This window comes from Bufo bufo, chromosome 4 (assembly GCF_905171765.1).
Source record: "Bufo bufo chromosome 4, aBufBuf1.1, whole genome shotgun sequence".
NCBI classification, from domain to species: domain Eukaryota; kingdom Metazoa; phylum Chordata; class Amphibia; order Anura; family Bufonidae; genus Bufo; species Bufo bufo.
The window spans coordinates 122,818,358-122,838,435 of record NC_053392.1 but is presented as its reverse complement, the minus strand read 5'-3'; positions in this window follow the sequence as shown (position 1 = coordinate 122,838,435).

Here is a 20,078-nt window from a genome sequence, read left to right as displayed (position 1 = left end):
GCATTATTCCCATGCTGTGACATTACTATGTCCAATAGCACTGTTTGTAAATTCACCAAAGGTAAACAATAAGAGGCAGGGCCGGTACAAGGCAGGGGCCGAAGGAGCGGGTGCCCTGGGCGCTACCATTTGCGGACAGGAGGGGGGCGCAGGTGAAGTGCCAGCCACGGCCCCCCCTACATCATGCTGTGCCCCCCCATGTGCCCCCCCAACTAAAATGACCCCCCCCCCCCCCCAAGTGAGCAGCCGCCGCCGGGCACAGGGAGATGAGCGCTTCCATTGCGCTCATCTCCATTGTAAACTGTCTGTGCCAGCGGAGGTGCAGGGGAGGGAGAGGCATGTCCCTTCCCTTTCCTCTGATAGGCTGCAGGCAGGCACCGAAGTGGAGGAGAGGCCCCGCCCCCTAATTACTCCTGTTTACCTTTCTAAAGCTAAAGGACCTTTGATGATGTCATCACAGGTCCTGTAAGGGAACTGCACAGTGTAAAGTGTAGTTCCCAGGTTAGAACAGTGCATCTGCCAGGACCTGTGATGACATCATCTTCAACATCACAGGTCCTGCAGAATCTGTCACATCAATACACTGCTCTGTATATATATATATATATACACACATACATGCACACACACTGCATATATTACACAGTATTATACATGCAATATGTACAGATATATAGTATATACCGCAGTGCACTGATATGTGAGGTATGAGGTATAATAGATGCTGTGTGTACAGATATCAGTACACTTCTGTATATACTATATATGTGAGGTACGAGGTATAATAGATGCAGTGTGTACAGATATATAGTATATACAGCAGTGTACTGATATGTGAGGTACGAGGTGTCAATACACTGCTGTATTTACTATATACCTGTACACACTGCATCTATTATACCTCGTACCTCACATATTACACTACTGTATATACTGTATACACTGCATATATTATACCCCGTACCTCACATATCAGTACACTGCTGTATATACTATACACCTGTACACACTGCATCTATTATACCCTGTACCTCACATATCAGAACACTAGGGAATATACTATATACCTGTACACACTGCATCTATTATACCGCGTACCTCACATAACTGTACACTGCTGTATATAATATACATCTGCATCTATTATACCTCTTTTGTGTGCCAGGGCTGTTTTGGGGGCCCAATTTAGATTCCTGCTATGGGGCCCAGTGATTTTTATGTACGCCCCTGGCTGCAGGCACTAGGCCGGCAGCCTATCAGAGGCCGGCTCAATGACGTCATCGTGCCGCCTGAGCCTTACATTACAGCGTGGGACACAGGAAGAGGCTGCATCGCATCGCTGACACTTAGGTAAGTATAAGTGGTTTTTTTTTGTTTTTTTTACAATAGTGTTACTGGCACATTGGGGGGGCTTATTACAAAACTGGCACATGATGATGGGGGGGACTTTATACTGGCACATGATGATGGGGGGGAACTTTATAGTGTCTGTGACTTTCAAAGTCCCACAGTCCATTGTTCTATTGCATTAAGTATATTCTTGTTTTGAAACAACATTGATTCTTTCTTAAACACGGGGGGGGGGGGGGGGGGGGGGGGGGGCGCAGTTTGCCATCTTCGCCCTGGGCACCAAATGGCCTTGTCCCAGCCCTGATAAGAGGGTCATTTGAAACGCCGGTCTTAGTAAGCCCCTACGCCGGCCTCTACATAACTTCGGCATATCCAGCGCCCGTCTAAATGTAAGCCAGCTTCCTTGCTGTCTTATATTTAGACCATTTTCTACGCCTAAAACAGTTGTAGAAAATTATGAATGAGACAGGCCTGCCAGCCCATCCCCTTCCGTGCCTACATTCAAGCCCACTTTTTTAAGTGTGAGCGAGGAAAAGTCACAGATTGCGGCGTAAATAACCTTTGAGCCGAAATCTGCGACAGAAATACACCTAATATAGGCATATTTCTGATCGTAAATGACCCCCTAGGTACTTGGGCCACTGTTTTGCCAAGGAAAGGTAGAGATTTATAAAGACAGCCTAGAAGATCTATTGATATCCTCATGTCAACTTCATGGTTGGGTAGCAGTGATTGGATTTATATTCCAGATGTGATAGCTCTGGAGTTTGTTTGCAATATTTCCTGTGAACTGGGACCTTGCAGATTTGGTCACCACTAAGTTTACATTATCTTATATTCATCTTGTCTGAGGCTAAAAAATTAGATCTAGAAAGCACAGCCAATACATTTTAAAAAGAAATAGTTTTTCTTAACGTTTGTCCCATTAATAAAGGGACTACTGTATTTGTGGTTATTCACTATTGCAAAAAGTGTTTTTGACTAAGGATAACTAAGCCAGCTGTACAGATACACATCAAAATAGAATATTAATTTAGGAAGTCTTCCCAGGTAACTATAGCGTTTAACAGATATGCTCATGTACTTGCTTTCCTCCTACCAATTTGAACTCGTCTAGCCCATTTTACACCATGTAAACAAATCTACTTTGCTTATATCCTGTATGTATCAATTCCTATTGTTGTACCCAACCAAACCCATAATGCACTTCTTTCTCTGCCACAGCTCCAGCTCTGCCCCAATAACGCCCCCAGTTAGTTTATAGCTCCTCCCACCATCTAGTTACATAGACATTCCCCTATCACTGCCCCTAACAACGCCCAGCTAGTTTATAGCTCCTCCCAACAGCTAGTTACATAGACACTCCCCTATCACTGCCCCTAACATGGAGCTAGTTTATAGATCCTCCCACCATCTAGTTACATAGACACTCCCCTATCACTGCCCCAATAACACCCAGCTAGTTTATAGCTCCTCCCACCCAGCTAGTTACATAGACACTCCCCTATGACTGCCCCTCACCCCCAGCTAGTGTATAGCTCCTCCCACCCAGCTCGTTAGACACTTCCCATCACTGCCCCTAAAAACACCCAGCTAGTTATATAAACACTCCCCTATCACTGCCCCTAACAATGCCCAACTAGTTTATAGCTCCTCCCACCAGTTGGTTACATAGACACTCCCCTATCACGGCCCCTAACAACACCCAGGTAGTTTATTGCTCTTCCCACCCAGCTGGTTACATAGACACTCCCCTTTTACTGCCCCTAACAACACCCAGCTATTTTAGAGCTCCTCCCTGTCACAGTCTCTCCTGTGACAGGGGTCAGAAGATCTAAGAGACTGGCTGCACATGATGTGATCTGACAGCCTCTTTGGTTTCACTTGTTTCTGTGTTGTTAATGGTTATGACCACACCTTTCGTCTCAGGTGTAGATTAAGTGGTCATTCCAACTCCTCTATTTAGTCTGGTCTTGCCATCATGCTATGTGATTGATAGCTCCTTTTTGATTGTGGAAGTGCTGGTGTTGGTTCTCCTCTGAGTTGCTGCTCGTCCGCATACTTCGAAGTTAAGTGTTTTTTCCTTATTTCTTGTTTGTTGTATTCCCCTATCTTTTGGTATTAGGCATGAGGGAGTCTCCTGTTCCTTCTTTGTCCTGACACTATTTCCAGGGCCCTTTAGGGTCAGATAGGGCTCTAGGTTCCTGCATATGAACAGTCCTACCATTGAGGTCTATTCATACTGATAGTAGTCAGGGCTTGGTTTAGGGATTCACTAGGTGGTGACCTTTCCCTAGTTTCCAGGCCTAGTACCTTTTCCCTTCCCTCTTGTGTTCGGTGTGGAGTTTTCTACCCACACCGCGTCTTGACACTCCCAACATCTATTTACATAGACACTCCCCTATCACTGCCCCTAACAATGCCCAACTAGTTTATAGCTCCTACCACCAGCTAGTTACATAGACACTCGACTATTACTGCCCCTAACAACTCCCAGCTAGTTTATAGCTTCTCCAACCAGCAAATTACATAGACACTCCCCTATCACTGACACACCCCATCACAGAAAATAAGTACGAGCTGCATGGACATGGTCATGTGACCACAGCCCAGGACGGAAGACAGGAACAATATAGGTAAAATAAATACATTGCAAAATTACAGCTAACTTCATAAATAATTATTTTAAAGTATGTTGATGTAAACCGGAAAACCTCTTTAAAGATGCCCCCTCTTTTGACATGTACGTTATGTTTAGTAACTACTTTCATTCTCCATGTAATAACAATTCTGAGGCATCTATCCTATGGTGTGCCATTCCTGTATAATTCCTACTATACGTTTATGAATTAATTGATAGCTGCCTGCTATAAAGGTCCAACTTGATGTGACCATGTAAGTTGTGACCCTCCACGGTTTGACATTATTCAGTCAGTGCTGCCACTGTCAGATTGTGGATAGGGGATAATTTAAATATTATGCACAACCCCTTTAAGTCCTTTCAGAGGAACCGTTGGCAACCGAAAAACATTCTGTTTGTAACACTTATTTGCTCCAACTCCCTCCCCAACTATCTGGCCATATCCCTCCCCACAAACACATGCCTATGTTGTGTATTGGTGTCTTGTGATAGAGCGTTTGTGTCTGTACTATACATGAGCCATTCAGGTCTGAGTTTACACTACTGATTTGGCATTTTATACTATTGTGCTATGTTTTCATTTCACGTTCTCACCTATCTGTGACTAATATATTCACTGTGAGGTGTGAGTCATATTCCCATCATCAGGTAGACAGCTGTGATGTGTGCCATTTGTTTTTGGGTTTTCAATTTATTCATAAAAATGTTCTCTGTGTAAAAAACAAAACAAAAAAAAACCACTGAGGTTGACTACCCCGGGTCTTCTACTTCAAACATCTAAGATGACCACATGTGACACAAATTTATATAGTTCAATATAGGGGATGATGAAAACCTTAGTTCCTCACTTGCATCTAATTCTGTAAGAACACATAAGTGAAGACTGAATTATGTGTGAATAGCCTTGCATCCCTTTTCTAGCCTCTTGGTTGAAATGCTCTTTTAGCGGACTCTCTTGAGATCGCCTTTCTCACATGCTTCTCCTGCCTCGTCATACGCCCTTGCACTGCATTGTGTGAATGACATTACAGAATCTCCTGGGATTTCCAAGTAGACATATTTTCCAATCTGGTTGTATGATAGTTGTGACCAATGGTCATATCTAGTCAAGGTCAGATATGTTTATATAGATTGTGGGCCTGTAAGTGAATTTTCATAAAACTCCGACAACAATAACGTGGCAGCATTTTAGCATCAGTATTACAACCACAATGCCCATATCTCCTGCAGCTTTTCTGAACTAAGAGCACCATAGCACCACAACTAAATTCAGTTTTGCTTGAGTCTGCATTGGCATACTTTACTCCAGTTTGGCACATTTTTATACCTAACACTTATGGTGGTCATTTATTATACCTCTACGTAGCTTTTCTGACATAGTACAGTATAACGAAGAGGATGTGGACCCACTGTGTCACGTCAACAGATTTAGCTTGGGGTTATTCATAAGGGCACCTAAGTAACCTCCTGGTCTTCACCCTTTAAGCAATATACAGGGATCTTGACTTTGATGCAGAGAAACCACCAGGCCTCTACCTTTTTAAGTACTGTCAGTTCAAGTCACTGCTGACCCACTTGGTCAAGAGAAACTGGTCCAGGGCACTGAGGGATCAGGCAACAACCATAGTCATGGACAGACTGAGGTCTGGCCAGGAAAAGAATGTACAGTCGTGGCCAAAAGTTTTGAGAATTACATAAATATTGGAAATTGGAAAAGTTGCTGCTTAAGTTTTTATAATAGCAATTTGCATATACTCCAGAATGTTATGAAGAGTGATCAGATGAATTGCATAGTCCTTCTTTGCCATGAAAATTAACTTAATCCGAAAAAAAAATTTCCACTGCATTTCATTGTTGTCATTAAAGGACCTGCTGAGATCATTTCAGTACAAGGCTGGAGATCATTTTGTCAGGCTGATTGGGTTAAAATGGCAGACTTGACATGTTAAAAGGAGGGTGATTCTTGAAATCATTATTCTTCCATTGTTAACCATGGTGACCTGCAAAGAAACGTGTGCAGCCATCATTGCGTTGCATAAAAATGGCTTCACGGGCAAGGATATTGTGCACCTCAATCAACAATTTATAGGATCATCAAGAACTTCAAGGAAAGAGGTTCAATTCTTGTTAAGAAGGCTTCAGGGCGTCCAAGAAAGTCCAGCAAGCGCCAGGATCGTCTCCTAAAGAGGATTCAGCTGCGGGATCGGAGTGCCACCAGTGCAGAGCTTGCTCAGGAATGGCAGCAGGCAGGTGTGAGCGCATCTGCACGCACAGTGAGGTGAAGACTTTTGGAAGATGGCCTGGTGTCAAGAAGGGCAGCAAAGAAGCCACTTCTCTCCAAAAAAAACATCAGGGACAGATTGATCTTCTGCAGAAAGTATGGTGAATGGACTGCTGAGGACTGGGGCAAAGTCATATTCTCCGATGAAGCCTCTTTCCGATTGTTTGGGGCATCTGGAAAAAGGCTTGTCCGGAGAAGAAAAGGTGAGCGCTACCATCAGTCCTGTGTCATGCCAACTGTAAAGCATCCTGAGACCATTCATGTGTGGGGTTGCTTCTCATCCAAGGGAGTGGGCTCACTCACAATTTTGCCCAAAAACACAGCCATGAATAAAGAATTGTACCAAAACACCCTCCAACAGCAACTTCTTCCAACAATCCAACAACAGTTTGGTGAAGAACAATGCATTTTCCAGCACGATGGAGCATCGTGTCATAATGCAAAAGTGATAACTAAGTGGCTCGGGGACCAAAACGTTGACATTTTGGGTCCATGGCTTAGAAACTCCCCAGATCTTAATCCCATTGAGAACTTGTGGTCAATCCTCAAGAGGCGGGTGGACAAACAAAAACCCACTAATTCTGACAAACTCCAAGAAGTGATTATGAAAGAATGGGTTGCTATCAGTCAGGAATTGGCCCAGAAGTTGATTGAGAGCATGCCCAGTCGAATTGCAGAGGTCCTGAAAAAGAAGGGCCAACACTGCAAATACTGACTCTTTGCATAAATGTCATGTAATTGTCGATAAAAGCCTTTATAACGTATGAAGTGCATGTAATTATATTTCACTACATCACAGAAACAACTGAAACAAAGATCTAAAAGGAGTTTAGCAGCAAACTTTGTGAAAACTAATATTTGTGTCATTCTCAAAACTTTTGGCCACGACTGTACAGTCTGATAAACAGAGTGTGATAAAGTCCCCCCATTACTTCAGTTTAAATATGTGTGAATAAAGTTGACAGTTTAGGTGGCCTGATTGGATGGTTAATTAGTGGGGATTATGGCCCTTTAGGTCATTTTTGTTTGTTTGTTTGTTTGTTTGTTTAAGATCTAAGTTTCTGGGATTTTTCAAGTGATTGCCTATCCTCAGGATTGGCTGTCAATATCTGATTGGTGGGGTCCAACTCCCTCAGCGTTAATCCCTGGGGATCGATGTAGTAGAAAGGTAACTTGAAGAATCAGGCCAGAAGTAAAAATAAAACAGTCTCTCTTTACTTATGGCACTTAAATATAGGGCAAAATATAACTTGTGGCACATCCAGCAATAATAAGTACAAAGTGCAGATTCTCTGGCACCAGATGAGGCAGTATGGTGGCAGGTTGTATAGCTATTGATTGGCACTAGCAGGCAATTGTGGATATAGGTGTCACGGCCATGGTCATGGCTGTGACTCCTTTACCGCATGCGGTTGCCTGCGGTCTGGTTTAGTTGTTCAACCACAGGTGAGGGCCGCTAGTGTGTAGCCTCACTTGTGGTTGCCGCGGGCAACAAGTAGTTGGGTATTGTCGCAGTAGAGCAGCCTGAGCTGGTGCTAGGCAGCTTGCGGCAATGTGCATGCGTTGCACCTAGCAACCTCTCTGTTAGGTGTGTGTGTGTATGTTATGCACTTTGTATGTCTGGTGTGCACTAGGTTTATGTTAGATGTGCACTGTGACACTTCCCTTCACTGTGGCTGCCCGTGGCAGCGTTTGGTATGTGTACATGTGGTGGCAGTGTCTCGGCCTTCTGGCTGACTCGCCACCCATGTCGTTGCCTGCGGTAACAGCTACAGTGTGATGTGCATTTGGACACTTCCCCTTTAAGTGGTTTCACTCCCTGTTAGTGTTGGAAGGGTTAATTCCCTCTCCTGTGTGTGTCTGTGTGGGTGTGGCCACTTTGGGCTATAAAGCCTCTTTGGAGATCTGAAGCTTCAGCCATGCTTTGCTGGAGAAACCCTCCTGGTATTTCCATCTGCCAGTGGGGGCCACCCTTGTGGTCATAAACAAATTGTTATGTATTGTTTATACACGATGTTATGAGGATGTGTTTGTTTGTCATGTCTATTCTTTTCAGCGTATGGTTTCCTGGTGTCCTGTGTGGTGTTGTGTGCTCTGTCGTTTTGGGTTTGTGGACAGCAGCATTGATACTTGGGTCCCAGGCCCTGTGTCTGTGGCAGGTGGGTGTTAGTACTAGTTGCACTTACCTGCCATTGCCATATGCCTGTTTCCGTTTCCCCTGTCTTTATAGTTTGGCCATCTTTAGACTCCTGTTTCTCCATGTCCAGGAGGAACAGGTAGTCTACCCAGCTCCTAGCGTAGGGACCGGCGGAGGGCAAGTAGGGACCCGAGGTTCCAGAGCATGAGTCCTCCTACCTTCAAGGTCGGCTAATGTCGCTAGGAGTTAGGGTCAGATTAGGGAGGCAATAGGAGGTGACCTGCTCCCTAGTTCTGTGGTTCTGGCCAAGACGTGACTACCATCCCCTGTCATCGCACAGCTGAGGGTTTTCCCCATCCTCAGCCGTGACAATAGGTGTCCAGAGTAAGATTAAGGGTTGATATTTGTCTGGCATATACAAACACGTTTTTTCAGCTCACCATATCTTTTCCCATGCACGGAACAGACCGGACCAGTCCTCACTTGAAACACAAAGAAAAAGAGAAGTTCCAGCATTCAGGATAAAAACCTAGATGTTTTCTTTATTCATAATGGTCACAATTCACATACATGGACAGGGCCGTAGCTAGAAATGCATGGGCCCCATAGCAAAAAAAATGTATGCCCCCCCCCCCCCCCCGTGCCATCCACAGATCCCCCTCCCCTAAATAGTGCCATCAACAGATCCCCCTCCCCTAAATAGTGCCATCCACAGATCCCCCTCCCCTAAATAGTGCCATCCACACATCCCCCTCCCCTAAATAGTGTCATCCACACATCCCCCTCCCCTAAATAGTGCCATCCACAGATCCCCCTCCCCTAAACAGTGCCATCCACAGATCCCTCTCTCCTAAACAGTGCCATCAACAGATCCCCCCTCCCCTAAACAGTGCCATCCACAGATCCCCCTCCCCTAAACAGTGCCATCCACAGATCCCCCTCCCCTAAACAGTGCCATCCACAGATCCCCCTCCCCTAAACAGTGCCATCCACAGATCCCCCTCCCCTAAACAGTGCCATCCACAGATCCCCCTCCCCTAAACAGTGCCATCCACAGATCCCCCTCCCCTAAACAGTGCCATCCACAGATCCCCCTCCCCTAAACAGTGCCATCCACAGATCCCCCTCCCCTAAACAGTGCCACCCACAGATCCCCCTCCCCTAAACAGTGCCATCCACAGATCCCCCTCCCCTAAACAGTGCCACCCACAGATCCCCCTCCCCTAAACAGTGCCATCCACAGATCCCCCTCCCTAAACAGTGCCATCCACAGATCCACCTCCCCTAAATAGTGCCATCCACAGATCCCCCTCCCTAAACAGTAACATCCACAGATCCCCCTCCCCGACGCTCACAGGAGTAAATTTATAAACTAATCAGTAACTTTAACTTTAATCATTGACATTGCTGATCTCTTTACTGGGATATCTTACTTTGTCTTAGCTTCGGTAACAGCAGGCAGTGCGGGAGGGTGGCGCTCACTCACTGACGTCACGCGCCTGCTCCTCCCACTAGGCGGCGCAGGCGCGTGAAGTCAGTGAGTGAGCGCCGCCCTTCCGCACTGCCTGCTGTTACCGGAGCTAAGACAGAGTAAGATATCCCAGTAAAGAGATCAGCAATGTCAATGATTAAAGTTAAAGTAGTTAGTTACTGATTAGTTTATAAATATACTCCTGTGAGCGGCGTGGCCCTTGTATATTCTAACCCCCAGGCAAGCGTCCCCGTCACCATGGGAACGCCTGGGGGTTAAAATATACCATCGGATCTACTCAGTGGCCTGGCTGGAGCCTCCCCATCCTCTGTGTCGGCCCGGCCCTGCATGCGCCCTGCTCCAGTCCTGACTCCTCCCCAGCCATCCCTGAGCCGCGGACCGCACGCGCCCCGCCCACTACACTAGTCTAGTGTAGTGGGCGGGCGGTCCGCGGCTCGGGCCTGGCTGCCTGTGTGTGGTGTATATGTAAATAAAAATAAAAAATCAACAGAAGGCGGCCCAGACGGGCCCCCAGTGGCGTATGGCCCCATAGCTACTGCTATGGTTGCTATGGCGATCCCTACGCCACTGTACATGGACAGCTTCTCCTCCACTGCTAGGTTGACATGTTTCGGACTTGTTAGTCCTTACTCGTAACCTCATGTGTGAGCCAGCCACACAGCTGAAATAATCCCAGGATCTCAAACCAAGGCTGGAATTAACCCCTATGTGACCAGTGCACACATACTACAGGGTGGGCCATTTATATGGATACACCTTAATAAAATGGGAATGGTTGGTGATATTAGCTTCCTGTTTGTGGCACATTAGTATATGTGAGAGGGGAACTTTTCAAGAATGGTGGTGACCATGGCGGCCATTTTGAAGGTGGCCATTTTGAATCCAACTTTTGTTTTTTCAATAGGAAGAGGGTCATGTGACACATCAAACTTATTGGGAATTTCACACGAAAAACAATGGTGTGCTTGGTTTTAACGTAACTTTATTCTTTCATGAGTTATTTACAAGTTTCTGACCACTTATAAAATGTGTTCAATGTGCTGCCCATTGTGTTGGATTGTCAATGCAACCCTCTTCTACCACTCTTCACACACTGATAGCAACACCGCAGGAGAAATGCTAGCACAGGCTTCTAGTATCCATAGTTTCAGGTGCTGCACATCTCGTATCTTCACAGCATAGACAATTGCCTTCAGATGACCCAAAAGATAAAAGTCTAAGGGGGTCAGATCGGGAGACCTTGGGGGCCATTCAACTGGCCCACGATGACAAATCCACTTTCCTAACCACAGGGTTAGGGGCCAAACATTGCTTTTATGTGGCACCTCAGCAAAACCAAAACAAACAATACAAATAAAAACACCTGCTCGCCTGGGCTCTAACTAAACATGAGGACTCCCTACCTCACTGAAAGCCCCGTTCACACACGGGAAGAACATGCAGCTTTTCCCCGCCTAACAATCCAGCACTTCCAGGCTGTAAAAAAGTCCAGTACCTTTTGGGGGATTGTGGCCCAGAAGTCCTCCTGACTCTGGCCAAGCGACCGTCGATTCCAAGACCTCGCGGAGTCCCCCAAAGTTCAGGCTAACACCTAGCCCCGTGGCCCCCAGCCAGCTCGGCTGAGCCCACTTGTACAGAGCCTTCCCAGGCCTCTGCTGCACACAGACTCTTCCTTCTCCTAACAGTCTGGACTGGGCTCTTATCCCAGACTGATTGTTCCACCTGGTGCAGCCTCTGACCTGCTGATTGACAGCGAAGAAATGGAAACTCCTGCCATATCTCTCCCCTAGCAGCCGTGAGGCCTGTCACTGCCTCACAATATATATATATATATATATATATATAAAAATTATAGACTTACTGGCAATATTGACCATATCATTAATACGGCTACTTATCGAAAGGACACTGCGGAAAACACCATACTCAAAGCTACTAGTCACCATCCGAAACACACGATAAGGGCAATACTAGTTGGAGAGTTTGTACGAGCCCGTAGAAACAGTAGCACATTAAACACATTTGAAAGGGAGTGTCGATTAATATGGGATCGCCTTAGGATAAGGGGATAGTCCCATTGGATGTTGTGTAGAGCTAAACAAATTGCACTAAATAAAAAGAGACGTGATCTTCTGTTTAAAACAGATTTTTCTGCAAAATGGGACAAACAAGGAATTAAACAGGAGAAGCCTACACTTGTACTGACGTATAGTAAGCAATTTTCAGAAATAGAATGTGCGGTTAAAAGATGTCTACCTATATTGTATCAGGATAATATTTTGCATGACATCCTTAAAGATGGGTGATTTCAAGAAGATCAGGTACACTTGGTAACATCTTATCACCATCAGTGTTTGTACGTAGCCCCAAATATAGCACTTGGTTGAAATATCAGGGCTTTACTAAATGTGGCACGTCCCCATGTAAAACCTGTGGGTTTGCACAACGAACTAAAAACTTTGAAGATTCGTCACACAAAGAAACATTCGTAATAAAACATTACATCAATTGTAATACTGAGGGGGTAATTTACACTATCATTTGCACTTTGTGTGATAAAATGTACATTGGCAGTACAATTAGAAAGTTCAAAAATAGATTCAGAGAACATTCAAACTATATTACTAATCCTCAGGCCACAGGTACATCAAGTGTAGCTAATCATTTTATTAATGTACATAATAGAAGTACGGTAAGACTTCGCACTTATGCATTTGAGAAAGTAAGATTACCACCCAGAGGCGGTAACATCAAACATAAGGTTTTACTACTAGAAGCCTTCTCGATTTTGAGATTAAACACCCACTATCCTATAGGATAAAAAAAAAAAAGGAATTGATGTATTTATATTAGGATGTCATAGTAACAGTAACATAGTACATAAGGTAAATAAGGCCGATAAAAGACATTTGTCCATCCAGTTCGGCCTGTTATCCTGCAAGTTGATCCAGAGAAAAGGCAAAAAAAAAACCCTGTGAGGTAGAAGCCAATTTTCCCCACTTTAGGGTAATAAAAAATTCCTTCCCGACTCCAATCAGGCAATCAGAATAACTCCCTGGATCAACGACCCCTCTCTAGTAGCTATAGCCTGTAATATTATTACGCTCCAGAAATACATCCAGGCCCCTCTTGAATTCCTTTATTGTACTCACCATCACCACCTCCTCAGGCAGAGAGTTCCATAGTCTCACTGCTCTTACCGTAAAGAATCCTCTTCTATGTTTGTGTACAAACCTTCTTTCCTCCAGACGCAGAGGATGTCCCCTCGTCACAGTCACAATCCTGGGGATAAATAGATGATGGGATAGATCTCTGCACTGACCCCTGATATATTTATACATATTAATTAGATCTCCCCTCAGTCGTTTTTTTTTTCTAAAGTGAATAACCCTAATTTTGATAATCTTTCAGGGTACTGTAGTTGCCCCATTCCAGTTATTACTTTAGTTGCCCTCCTCTGGACCTTCTCCAGCTCTGCTATGTCTGCCTTGTTTACAGGAGCCCAGAACTGTACACAGTACTCTATGTGTGGTCTGACTAGCGATTTGTAAAGTGGCAGGACTATGTTCTTATCACGGGCATCTATGCCCCTTCTGATGCAACCCATTATCTTATTGGCCTTGGCAGCAGCTGCCTGACTGTCACGATTGTGACTGATCCAGACAGGTCTGGGAGGAGATGGTCGCAGCGACTTGCTACTCGCGATAGCTTGTGAGTTTGCTCCGTGGTTCAGGGTATGTCATCTGGGTTTTGCCTTGTGAACCTTTTTGTCCTGACTGGGAGTTTGTAGGCATCCTTCTCAGGTGAGTCCTGTCTGCCACTCCCAGCTACTATATTAGTTTCAGTTTCACTTGCAGTCATTGCCAGATATAGTCCTTACTTCCAGTGCTACTCTGACCTTGGAAGGAGATCGATTGATGGTGATGGTGTTGCTGTGGAGCTCTTGTCCGGCGTGGACTGTCGTGTTTGGGATCGCCTTCTCTGCTCGTGACTGGATAAGTCTATCTGCTGTAGATTGCTTGTTGTTGTCTTCCCCTGTTGTTCTCCTAGACTTGAGTGATGGTGACTAGCACTCCCATCGGCCTTTCCCCAGTCCAGTGTTAGGGCGACTGAGGGTTTAGGCATCCAGCTCGCCGCACGGGTTCACACCCCGTCTAGGGTATCAGGGCAGACAGGTGCCAGCTTAGGGTGACTCAGGGGTGGCCATTCTATTTCCCATCCGTAGATAAGGGTCCCCCTTCCCCTTCGTCTGGTGCGACACGACTGCTGCTGGGATAGCGGTCGTGACACTGACACTGGTTTTTGCAGCTTAGTTTGCAGTTTATTAAAATTCCTATATCCTTTCCCATGTCAGTGTTAGGCCTCATGCACATGACCGTTGTGTGCATCCGTGTCCGTTGTTCCGCTTTCCGTGATTTTCTGCGGACCCATTGACTTTCAATGGGTCTGTTGAAAACTCGGAAAATGCACCGTTGTTCATCCGCGTCCATGATCCGTGTTTCCTGTCCGTCAAAAAAATATGACCTGTCCTATTTTTTTGACGGACAGCGGCTCATGGACCCATTCAAGTCAATGGGTCCATGAAAAAACACGGATGCACACAAGATTGTCATCCGCGTCCGTGATCCGTGTCCGTGGCTACTTTCACACAGACGGATCCGCATAAAAGCTTTTTCAGATCTGCATAAAAGCTTTTTCAGATCTGAGTTTTCACTTCGTGAAAACTCATATCCGACAGTATATTCTAACACAGAGGCGTTCCCATAGTGATGGGGACGCTTCAAGTTAGAATATACTACGAACTGTGTACATGACTGCCCCCTGCTGCCTGGCAGCACCCGATCTCTTACAGGGGGCTGTGATCAGCACAATTAACCCCTCAGGTGCCGCACCTGAGGGGTTAATTGTGCGTATCATAGCCCCCTGTAAGAGATCAGGTGCTGCCAGGCAGGAGGGGGCAGACCCCCCTCCCTACCCAGTTTTAAATTCATTGGTGGCCAGTGCGATCCGATGGTATAATAGGGACTCCTGACTTTACATTGAAAGTCAATGGGGGATGGATCCGTTTGCAATTGCACCATATTGTGTCAATGTCAAACGGATCCGTCCCCATTGACTTGCATTGTAAGTCAGGACAGATCCGTTTGGCCGTTTTTTTTTTACTTCCCTTCATGTCCGTGGATCCTCCAAAAATCAAGGAAGACCCACGGAAGAAAAAACGGACACGGATCACGGAACTACGGAACCCGTTTTTGCGGACCGCAAAAAAAACGGTTGTGTGCATGAGGCCTTACCGAGTGTTTTATCATTTAGTATGTACGGGTGACTTGCATTATTCCTTCCCATGTGCATAACTTTACATTTGTCAGTGTTAAACCTCATCTGCCACTTATCTGCCCAAGCCTCCCATCTATCCAGATCCCTCTGTAGTAGTATGCTGTCCTCTTCAGTGTAAATTACTTTACACAGTTTAGTGTCATCTGCGAAAATTGATACTTTACTATGCAAGCCTTCTATGAGATCATTAATAAATATATTGAAGAGAATAGGGCCCAATACTGACCCCTGAGGTACCCCACTAGTGACAGTGACCCAATCTGAGTGTGTACCGTTAATAACCACCCTCTGTTTTCTATCATTGAGCCAGTTACTTACCCACATACAGACGTTTTCTCCCAGTCCGAGCATTCTCATTTTATATACTAACCTTTTATGTGGTACAGTGTCAAATGCTTTGGAGAAGTCCAGATATACGACATCCATTGATTCGCCGCTGTCAAGTCTAGAACTTACCTCCTCATAGAAACGGATTAAATTAGTTTGGCATGACCGATCCCTCACAAAGCCATGCTGATATGGTGTTATTTGCTTATTTCCGTTGAGATGCTCTAAGATAGCATCTCTCAGAAAACCTTCAAACAGTTTACCCAGAACAGATGTTAAACTTACCGGCCTATAGTTTCCAGGCTCTGTTTTTGGACCCTTTTTGAATATTGGCACCACATTTGCCATGCGCCAATCCTGTGGGACATTCCCTGTCAGTATAGAGTCCGCAAATATCAGAAATAAGGGTCTGGCTATGACATTACTTAATTGCTTTAGGATACGGGGGTGTATGCCATCCGGTCCTGGCGATTTATCTATTTTAATCTTTTTAAGTCGCTGATTTACTTCTTCCTGGGTCAGACAGGGCACTTTTAATGGGGAATTTATTTTTACATTCTGCATGTCATCTGAGAGTTTATTTTCCTCAGTGAATACATTGGAGAAAAAAATATTTAACAGCTTTGCTTTCTCCTTGTCACTCTCTGTGACTCCCCCCTCATTACTCTTTAAAGGGCCGACACCTTCAGATTTATACTTTTTAACATTTATATAATTGAAGAACATTTTAGGGTTAGTTTTACTCTCTTTGGCAATTAATCTCTCGGTCTCTAGTTTGGCCGCTTTTATTTGTTTTTTACATGTTCTATTTTTTTCCTTATAGTTTTTTAGTGCTTCTGTGCTACCCTCCTGTTTTAGTGATTTATATGCTTTCTTTGTCATTTATTGCTTTCTTTACAGTTCTATTTATCCACACTGGTTTCTTTTTGTTCCTTAACCTTTTATTCTCATATGGTATGTACCTCTCACAATGATATTTTAAGATGTTTTTAAAGATGTCACACGTATAGTTTGAGTAACTTTTAGTAAGGGGAGATTAGCCCACAAAAGGTGTAAATATTATATAAAAATAGTTAATCTTAAGTATAATTCAATAACAAAAATGTACACACCATGTTTTTTTTTTTTTTCTTCTTTCATGCAGTCGGGGACTAAAAATAAAAATAAAAAATATAAACAACATTAGTTATGATATAAAATACATCTTAAATAATACATATGTTTATTTAAGTTTGTTGTGGAAAATTTAACATAGCCAGTTTTACTTCTTTGTGGTATTTGCTATAAAGAAAAAGTTCTTAATAGGCAGATCCAGCAGTAGTGTTTTTGTTCACATGTGGGTTTGGATATATATCCACTTCGGTTCCATGTTAACATCATATGTGGGATCGGGGTGGATAGGGTCCACACGTGTTACATGTACACAGATTTCATCTAATGCATTGCAAAGGGTGAAATTTGCAGCATAAGGCTGGTTTAACACTAGTGTTAAAATGATCTGGCAGGCTGTTCCGGCAGAGTATCAGCCTGCTAGAGTTCATTGTATCCAGCATAGCCGTTTTTTGTCTGGCCAAATCCCTGTACTAATGCCGGAAATGGGACCCATTATAGTCATTGGGCTTTGGCAGAGAAAGGCAGTATCTGAACTCTGCCAGAACAGCCTGCCAGACAATTTTAACATCAGTGTGAAACTAGCCTAAATTGACATTCTGTGGATTTAAAATCCTTATCACAGGTCAATTTCTGCTACTGAAATTTTTCTACAGCCTGTGGATGACATTTTGTTAAATCTCATCCCCTTTATTGGTACTGTAATACTGTGGGGATTTTATAAAAAAAATGTACAGAGCATGACCACTATATAACTGAAATTCACATTTTGTGCCATAAAAGTGTGGGAGGTGGGCTTGCAAGTTAAGTGGTGCACTGCCCAGCAGAAAGAGTTGCTAATAATTTTAATACCATTTTGGCAGACTCATTTTATATGGGACTTCCACCCGAGTTGGGCCAGGCTGAAGAAGGGTCGGCAGTTCTACAAAACCATGTATGCATGACACGTCACAATACATAGAAACATAGAATGTGTCGGCAGATAAGAACCATTTGGCCCATTTAGTCTTCCCAATATACTGAGTACTATGGATAGCCCCTGGCCCTATCTTCTATGAAGGATGGCCTTATGCCTATCCCATGCATGCTTAAACTGCTTCACTGTATTTGCAGCTACCACTTCTGCAGGGAGGCTATTCCATGCATCCACTACTCTCTCAGTAAAGTAATACTTCCTTATATTACTTTTAAACCTTTGCCCCTCTAATTTAAAACTATGTCCTCTTGTAGCAGTTTTTCTTCTTTTAAATATTCTCTCCTCTTTTACCTTGTTGATTCCCTTTATGTATTTAAAAGTTTCTATCATATCCCCTCTGTCTCGTCTTTCTTCCAAGCTATACATGTTAAGGTCCTTTAATCTTTCCTGGTAAGTTTTATCCTGCAATCCATGTACTAGTTTAGTAGCTCTTCTCTGAACTCTCTCCAAAGTATCAATATCCTTCTGGAGATATGGTCTCCAGTACTGAGCACAATACTCCAAATGAGGTCTCACTAGTGCTCTGTAGAGCGGCATGAGCACCTCCCTCTTTCTACTGGTAATGCCTCTCCCTATACATCCAAGCATTCTGCTAGCATTTCATGCTGGAATTCCTACGGGAATCTATATGTGATCTAGTACTGTGTGGAAAGGGGTAGAAAAGAAACAAGCTTTGTCCTTGCATATTGTGTTCACCTTACTCATTATCTTATGTTTCTATAAAGAATAAGGTAACTGTATTTGGATCACGTCCCGCAAAAGCTGCATGACATGCTCTACCACTGTCCTGGAAGAGCTAATGTTTATCCTTCAATATTTGTTTAGAATGGATGGAAAGGTCTTAAAAAATAATAATAAAAAACAATGATCTGCAATTACATCTGCCACTACCCTGGTTTAGGGCTGATGACACATAGTACAAGTGTCTCTACAAATAAGTTGACCTCCATATGTCTTCTCCACCACCCACAGAATTGACATTCACATTCCGAAAGGCCTAACCTAGAGAAGATCTGATGCCAAAATCTCTGAGACTCAGTTTTCCTATAAAACAGTCTTAGGCAGCAGTTTTTGATTTCTAGGTCTCCATGGTGACTCTGTCCTCCAACGTCTCCCGAGGCCTGGCGTTGAATGTATATTACCGGATGATAATTCCTTTAGCTGTCACTGCCTATATAGTCAGTCCTGTCATCGGGGTGAAACTACATCCCTCCAGCCAGAACACATACATCCAGCGGAGATGTCATTTTCTCACTTCCCTAGACAGTCCTTCAGTCCAGATTAAAGTCCTGTGCTTATTGTTCACTTACCTGTCCTTGCAAATAATCCAGGTACCACACTGAGTAAATGGCGTGGACAGATTTTTTCATTACTTTTATTTATGGCCTATCCACAGCCATAACCATCACCGTGTACAATATACTTCAGAAGAGTTTAAACATCTTCTTTATCTTTGTCAATGATCTTTCATTGAAATACCCTACTTGAAGTCAATCTGCAGCATCAGTGAGATGATAATGCAATACCTTATTCCATAGAAGAGGTAATTCATGGATGAGCTCAAGCGATTGGGTTAAAAGGGATATTCAGAATAAAGACATGTAGGGCATATCTATTAGGTGGAGCCCACAAATTGGATTCAAAGTCAGGGGCAGCTATGTGTGAATAAGCTATATGCCATAAAGGTCTTTGGTCAAAATATAATGAACACCATATAATCAATTGTGCTGTTACTCCAGTAGCAGAACATATATAACAGTATCCAGTAATGGTTAGATACTTGATAGGGTCAACTTTAAAGAGCAAAACATGATGGAATTGGTCATTTTTCATATATGTATTCCACAGAACTATACATATTATGACAATAGACATTGATTCCATACACAATCTAATATTCAGGACTTCTCCCATGCTGATCATCTTTGGAAAGCTCCCCCATTAAATAAATCTATCGACCAGTATACAACACTTCAAGAAGACCCTAAAACCCACTTCTTCATGGATGCCTACCACAATTCCATCTTGATAAACTGTACCACTACTTTTTCTCTTCTGTCTTAAAGTCATTCTCCCACCTACAGAAATCGATGGCCTATCCTCAGAATAGGTCATCCGTAACAGATTGGGGGTGGTTTGACTCGGCTGCCCCACCGATCAACCGTTTTGGGCTTCCACAGCATCAAAACTAAAAGTATATGAAGCAAAAAGCAGATGGCTTCATAAACGGTGTAGTTTCCAGTGCCAGTGTACTGAAGCTTAGCTCCAATTTACTTATATGGGAGATGACCTGCGGTACTCCAGGCTAGCCAATACACAGTGTATAGAGCTGTTTGCATCCAGCTGTATAGTTTGCTGTGTCAATCAGAGGGGGTGCCAGGTGTCATACCACGACCGATCTGATGACATAGCCTGATGATAGTTTCT